This window comes from Pongo abelii, chromosome 18 (genome assembly GCF_028885655.2).
Source record: "Pongo abelii isolate AG06213 chromosome 18, NHGRI_mPonAbe1-v2.0_pri, whole genome shotgun sequence".
NCBI classification, from domain to species: Eukaryota; Metazoa; Chordata; class Mammalia; order Primates; family Hominidae; genus Pongo; species Pongo abelii.
The window spans coordinates 86,307,010-86,314,081 of record NC_072003.2 but is presented as its reverse complement, the minus strand read 5'-3'; the positions used below and the strand labels follow the sequence as shown (position 1 = coordinate 86,314,081).

Below are 7,072 nucleotides of genomic sequence, written 5' to 3'. Positions count from 1 at the left end.
ATGATTCAACATTTAGCAGCCAATTTAAGATCCTATAGAAACTTGGAAAAATGTAAAGGATGCAATGTTAAAATTTAAAAGCCAGTAAAAGATGTACAACTGCAATTATGAGAAGTGTGTATACAAATAGAAAATGGCGGAATGGGAACGTACAAATGAGAATGAAATAAAGATGGCAGGATGATGGGTGTGCCGATACTTTGAAATTTGCCATGAAAGCCGTTTACACTTCAGACTTTTGCACAATGCTTCAGGCAATAAACCAACATTTGAGGTGAACAGGACCCCATGGTGCTGGCCTGAGGCCAGATTGCCTTTGCTGTAGCATCCTCATCCACTGCACCCCAAGACCATATGTTCCTTCACTCAGTTGTTCATTACTTTATTTAAAACTGGTTTATTAACAAATGGTTGAACAGTTTTTCCATGCCAGATGCAGTGGGAAATGATGGAGAGATGTTATATATTTCTTTTGTTGTTGTTGTTTTGAGATGGAGTCTCACTCTGTCACCCAGGCTGAAGTGTAGTGGTGCGATCTTGGCTCACTGCAACTGCTGCCCCCCGGGTTCAAGCTATTCTCCTGCCTCAGCTTCCGGAGTAGCTGGGATTACAGGTGTCTGCCACCACATCCAGCTAATTTTTGGATTTTTAGTAAAGACGGGGTTTCACCATCTTGGCCAGGCTGGTCTTGAACTCCTGACCTTGTGATCCACCCGCCTGGCCTCCCAAAGTGCTGGGATTACAGAGATGTTATATATTTCAAAACATCATGTTGTATACCATAAATACATATGCTTTTTTTTTTCTTTTTTCTTTTTATTTTTGAGACAGAGTCTCGCTCTGTCTCCCAGGCTGGAGTGCAGTGGTGTGATCTCAGCTCACTGCAATCTCCACCTCCCAGGGTCAAGTGGTTCTCTGGCCTCAGCCTCCCGAGTAGTTGGGATTACAGGCATCCACCACCACGCCCCGCTAACTTTTGTATTTTTAGTAGAGATGGGGTTTCGCCATGTTGGCCAGGCTGGTCTTGAACTCCTGACCTCAGGTGATCCGCCCGCCTTGGCCTCCCAAAGTGCTGGGATTACAGGGCGTGAGCCACCACACCCAGCCTACATATGCTTTTTGCCAATTAAAAATGAGCCAGGCATGAAAATAAATAAATAAACCCTGCTAACACTTTCTGATTGTGACACATGCTGGGAACAAGATGAACTGGAGCAATGGGGCAGAGAGAGGAAGACCTTAATCAGGGTCGTCAGGGAAGATCTGGGGAGGTGGAGACAAGGCCAGTGTGGCTGGAGCCTGGGGGAGGGTGGGTGAGGCTGGCGGTGGAGTCGGGGGAGGCAGGGCCCTGGCATCAGCACCGCTGCATGGAAACATCCCACAAGTGATCCAATGTGAGCCAGTAAAAAGAATCAAGTGAAATTAATTTTAGCAATGCATTTTATGCAACCCAATGTATATCATACCAATATGTAATCAATGTAAATATTATTCATATGATACCTTCCATTCTTTTCTTTCTCTGCCTTTGAAATCTGGTGTCCAGCATGTATTTTATGCTCCAGTATCTTTGTTTCAAGTGCTCAGAAGCTGTGTGCAGCCTGAGGCGCTGTCCTGGACAGTGCGGCCCCCAGATCTTCGGGGCTTTGGTGTCCGGGAAGTCCGCGTGAGACGAGGAGGCTCTTTCCCTGGGAGAGGATGGCCGTTCATTGGTCAGATATGTACTAACCTCTGCGAAGTGCACACTTGGAGTAAAGACAGTTGAGACAGGCCCTTCCCTGGTGGATCTGACAGTTCAGGGTCTGAGAAGGGCATTGAGGGTGAAGTCACTGGGTGTCTGGAGGAGGGAGAACTGGGGATACTAAGTGGGGTGAGCACAAAGAAAAAGACCTGGAAGGGACGAAAGGAGGGCAGGCACTCAAATTTCCTTGTTTATTTCATCCAGACTAGGGTGTTTTATTCCTCTTTTCTACAGAGGAAACTGAGTCACAGTGGGTCGGCTAAGTTGCTCAGTGCTGGGCAGCTAATAAGTGGCAGAGCTCCAGGAAGCTCTGGGGACTCCCAGAGGGTTGTGGAGAATCCTGGAAGTTTTGAGAAGATTTGCCCATGGGCAGCTCTCCGGGAGGCCCCCTGGCCCGCTGGCATTCCCACTAATGTCTCATTTGGCAACCCCACATTCCTGGGGGCAAGATTCCAAGAGAATGGGATGGAACAGTAAGGTTGCAGTGGTGGCTCAGCTGCTCCTGGCTGTAAATAATAAAATGCCTGAGCGAGAGTGGTATAAGCAATGATGGCCTTGAGTGGTTCCACAGAAGTCTGCAGGCAGGCGGATTCTGCAGGCAGGCGGATTCTGCAGGCAGGGGGATTCTGCAGGCAGGGGGATTCTGCAGGCAGGCGGATTTGCAGGCAGGGGGATTCTGCAGGCAGGTGGATTCTGCAGGCAGGGGGATTCTGCAGGCAGGGGGATTCCAGGTGTGGCTCAGCAGCGTCATCAGGAGGCGGCATCTCCTGCCTTCCGGTTCCTTGGCCTCTGCGTGGGCTGACTTTAACCTTATGAAATGGAGGCTCCAATGCCAGGCCCCGCCTTCTCACATGGTAAGACCCAAAGACAGGGTTGCAGGGGGGACTCTTGTCCCAGGAATCTCTTCACTGAGGAGAAAGCACTTTCCCAGAAGAAGCTCTCTCCCAGATACCCCCTGTGGAGCTCCCCTTGAGTTCAGAACTGGATCCATGGGGCCATTCTTAGCTGCGAGGCATGTTGAGAAAGTGAGTGCCTCTAGCAAATGTCGGTGCCTGTTATGGGGTGTGGATTGTGTCAATAAGGAAGGAAGCTGATAACTAGCAGGAGAGCTGTGCCTCGCAGTACGGCATCCACAGTTTCACATCTGCAGTTTCAACCAACCTCAGATTGAAAATATTCCAAAATCAAACCCAATACAAGTAACAGTGCAACAATAAAAATAATACAAACAAAAATACAGTATAACAACTATGCACCTACCATTTACATTGTATTAGGTATTATAAGTAACCTACAGATGATTTGAAGTATATGGGAAGCTGTGCATTGGTTATATGCAAACACTATGCTGTACTACACAGGGACTTGAGCATCTGCAGATTCTGGTATCTGAGGGGGACCTGGGATCAATTCTGTATTCCTAGGATAAGGAATTGACTCCTCCCATATTCATCACAAACTTACTTCCTTGGGAGTCATCTTGTAACAGTCATTTGTGTGATATACAAGTTTTCCCAGCTAGACTGAGAGGTTGCCTTGTTCATCTCCATATCTTCAGGTTCAGTGCTAGGCAGATAGTAGGTTTTGAACAAATGGATAAATAGATGAGTGATTCAGAGTATCCCAGGATTAAACTGCAGACTCATCTCCTCCTGGCTTCAGCCCAACTCCCCAGCTGCCATGTGGGTCTGCCTGGACTCTCTGGCAGCTAGGAGCAGGGGTGGAGGATTTTGCTTAGGCATGAGTTATTTTCCAGGAGCCTGCCAGGAGCCAGGTCCCACTTAGGTGCTGGGGATGGTGAGTGGGACACATGAGGACCCCCATTAGATAGTCAATAAATCATGCAAATGAAGGAGACACTTGTGGTGTTGGGGGGCAAGTCACCCAGAGAACTGGCCTGGCCTGGCGGTCAGGGGCACCTCCCCGGGGAGGTGACAGTGAGTTGGCACTGGAGGAAGAGGAAGCTGATTGGTGAGGAGGGGAGGGCAAAGGCCGGCAGAGCTTTCCAGGTGGAGGGAGAGCACGTGATGTCAACATTCTAGGGCAGGAAGGGGAACTAGAGAAAGTGCCGTGTGTCTGTGGCCCCTGGAGGCAGGGGCACCTGGTAGCCCTGGATGAGGCTCAGGTGGGCTGCAGATCTGGAGGGAAGGTGATGGTGGGAAGCCCACCTGTGCCCACTTGGGACAAGGCAGCTCTAAATTACGGTGGGGAAGAGTTATGATCAGCAACAGCCCCCACCTATTGGGAGGGGGTTCCCTAGAGCAGGTGAACCCCACAGCCGCCCCCCCAACCGCCTCCCCGCCATCTCCCCACCCCTCTATTCTCCAGCCCTTTCTTTCCACAGGGCCCTTGTCTTAGACCTGGCCTCTTCCCAACTTGTGCCTGAGGGCAAGTGTCGGCCGGGCACCATCTAACCTTCCAGGAGGGCACTTCAGTGGCTGCGCCAGTCTTGCCTCGGTCTTGGGACAGCCTGAGATTTATGTCCAAGATCTGTGAGCTTAAAACTCCTCATGTTCGCCCTGTGGATGTTTCACGTGCAATTTGGGAATTTGGGAACGCTCAAAATAGTATTTGCCCATAAAATCGCCTGAAATGCAGTCCAAATGTGTCTGTAAAAAGTAACCAAATAGCTATTTATTGTTATTAGTTCACGTTCTTCGAGCTTCCACATGGGGCTGGGTGTTGATTTAATTGGGTGCCAGACGAGTTTGGGGGTGACCTCAGATGCCGACGTGGACACACTGGGCTCTGTTGTGCAGAGAGAAGCTGGTAATCAGCAGATTCTCCCTGCTGGCTCTGACATCTGACCAGGACACATGTGGAAAGCCCCTTTGGCCTTTTCAAGACATTCTCCTTAAGGTAAATTCCTAAAAACCCCGGCAAGAGTCCAAGCCTGCTCATACAGATGCCAAAATCTAGAAAAAAGGAGCAGGCTAGAAGATGATAAAATTATAATTAGGCAACCCCCTTCCAAAAGAGCCCGTAGCAATCCATTGCTTCTATTCTTATGTTGGTAAAGTACACCTCACATACAAGTCACCATTTTAACCATTTCGAAGTGTGCAATGCAGTGGCATTTAGTACATTCACAATGCAGGGCAACCATCACCGCCAACTCCAGAACATTTTTACCACCTGCAGAGGAAACCCTCCACCCATTCACAGTCCCTCCCCATGGCCCCTCACCCCAGCCCCTGTCAACCCCACATCCACCTCCTGTCGCTATGGATTTGCCTTTTCTGGACATTTCATGGAAGTGGAATCGTGTGCTCTGCGGCCTTTTGTGTCCAACGAGCACATGAAAAGATGCTCACCGTCACAAGTTGTTGGGGAAAATGCAAATCAAAACCACAAGGAGATGCCACCTCACACCAACCAGGATGGCTGTCATCCGGGAATGGAAAATCACCAGTGCTGGTGAGGATGTGGGGGAACTGGAGCCCAGGTTCACAGCTGGTGAGGGCCAAATGGTGCCACCGCTGTAGACAGCCACCACTTCCTAACAATCACTTACGACTTAGCTGCTGGCTGGGCTCGCTCAGGTTGAAGGAGAAGGAGCCAGTGGGGGTTTTGTGCCTGTTGGAGCCTCAGACCTCCCGCGTAGTAGCCGTGTGACCTTCAGGAATTCACTCGACCTCTGTGAGTCTTTGTTCTTCGTCTTTTACCTCCCAAGATTCTGTGAGGCCAAAATAAATCACATGTATGGCGGGCGAGGGCCTCCCCATGTGTCCCCTGCTGCCTGTCTGGCCTGGTTCCTTCCTGAGTCTCTCCCTCGTGCACCCCCCGCCCCCCACCAGCCACACGGCTGAGGCTCAGTGCCTCACACAGGCAGTTCCTGCCCCGGGGCCTTTGCACTTGCCAGAGCCACCTGGAATGTGCCCTCCCTCACCTCCTTCACACTTCTATTCAAACACCACCTTTCAGTGACACCTGCCCTGAGTGCCGTACTGAAAGTTACAACCCCTTCCCTACCCCTGGGCACTCCTGCCACTTAACTCCTGTCACTTACAGCATAATAATTGACTTTTACTTTTCAGCTTTATGAAGTCACTTTCTTACCAACAGAACGTGAGCACCACAAGGGCTGAGTCGTGTCGATCTGTTCAGCATCAGCTCCTGAGCATGAGGCCGGTGCAGGGGAGCTGTTCAAAAGATGATGTTGGATGGATGGACAGGCTGTTGGCTCCACATGATGTAGGCATCTTGAATGACACATGTGTGCAAGGCGGGTTTCCTTGCACACACAGAGGTCAGGGTCTTCCTCACGACATCCTTGTCTCCCTCCCTACACGTGACCCAGCACACCCACGTTGTGAGGGGTGCGCAAGAAGGGAGACCGGCTGGTGTGGGATGAGTTCGGCTCTTGTTGGCAAGCAGCACAGACACCCTGGTTCTGGCTCAGGTGACAATTGGGGAATTTATAAGGATACAGGGATGGAGCTGAATCTTGGAGAGGGTTGCGACAAGGCCCCAGGAAGGTGTAGGAATTCTGTTTCTTTTCCTCCCACTGTCCCTCCCTTCTTCTCTTTTTCCTCACTATGTTTCTCTCTCTTCTTCTCTTTTTTGTTTCTCTCTCAGTCTCCTCATGCTTTTCTTCATGATTCCTCTCCCCTCCACCCATGTCATCTGTGTCTGGGAAACATTTTCCCAGCAGTATGTGTATCTAGCAACCTAACACAGCTTGCATTCTCTCTCTTGGTCCCAAGTCCAAGTTCCCTGGTTGAGGGGATGCTGATCTCCGTTTGGGTCAGGCTGCTCCCTCGAGCCCATCAGCTGTGTGTGAGGGTGTCAGGCACATTGTAGAAGAAGGCTTTAGGGTGGGAGTTGGGGGACAGAGGGGTGAGCCCGGCAGTTAGGGAACTCCGTCGTGAGCCGGGAAGCCTTTGCAAAAGCTGCTCACCACACGAAGATAAAGGGGACACAGGCTAAACATCCCCATTTCCTCATTTGTCCACTTGTCCATCAAATACCTCTTGGGCTCCTACTCCGTGCCTAGAACAGTGAGTGGCTACTCACTGTTCTAGGGTCTGGGTCTACATCGGTGAATGAAATATATGGACACTCCTCCCTTTGTTAAACTTATAACCAAGTAGAGGAAAGGCTGCATAAAGAAGTAAACACATGACTGAACAGTCCTTAGTGCTTGGAGAAGCTCAGCAAGGTGAGATGGCCGTGAGGGCAGCAGGGCAGCTATGGCTTGGCCTGGGCAGGTGGGGAAGGCCTCTCTGAGGACCTGAGTGAAAGGGATGAGCCTGGCCACACTCCAGGCAGGTGACCTAGTCTGTGCAAAGGCCCTGTGGCAGGCGCACGTGTATGACTGAAGACAGGAGC

General features: G+C 50.6%; 1 long non-coding RNA gene across 2 annotated transcripts; it reads right to left on the bottom strand.

Moving 5' to 3' along the window:
* Window positions 1–1,430: 1,430 nt before the first annotated feature.
* LOC129050868 (uncharacterized) lies at window positions 1,431–5,730 on the bottom strand. 2 transcript variants are annotated; one of them, XR_008514744.1, is made up of 3 exons: window positions 5,631–5,730; window positions 5,256–5,417; window positions 1,431–2,902 (listed from the first exon to the last, which is right to left on the bottom strand). It is a non-coding gene; the product is annotated as an uncharacterized LOC129050868 (long non-coding RNA). The 2 variants fall into 2 exon arrangements; XR_010137867.1 differs by having other exon boundaries at window positions 1,431–2,746.
* Between the last annotated feature and the right edge of the window lie 1,342 nt (window positions 5,731–7,072).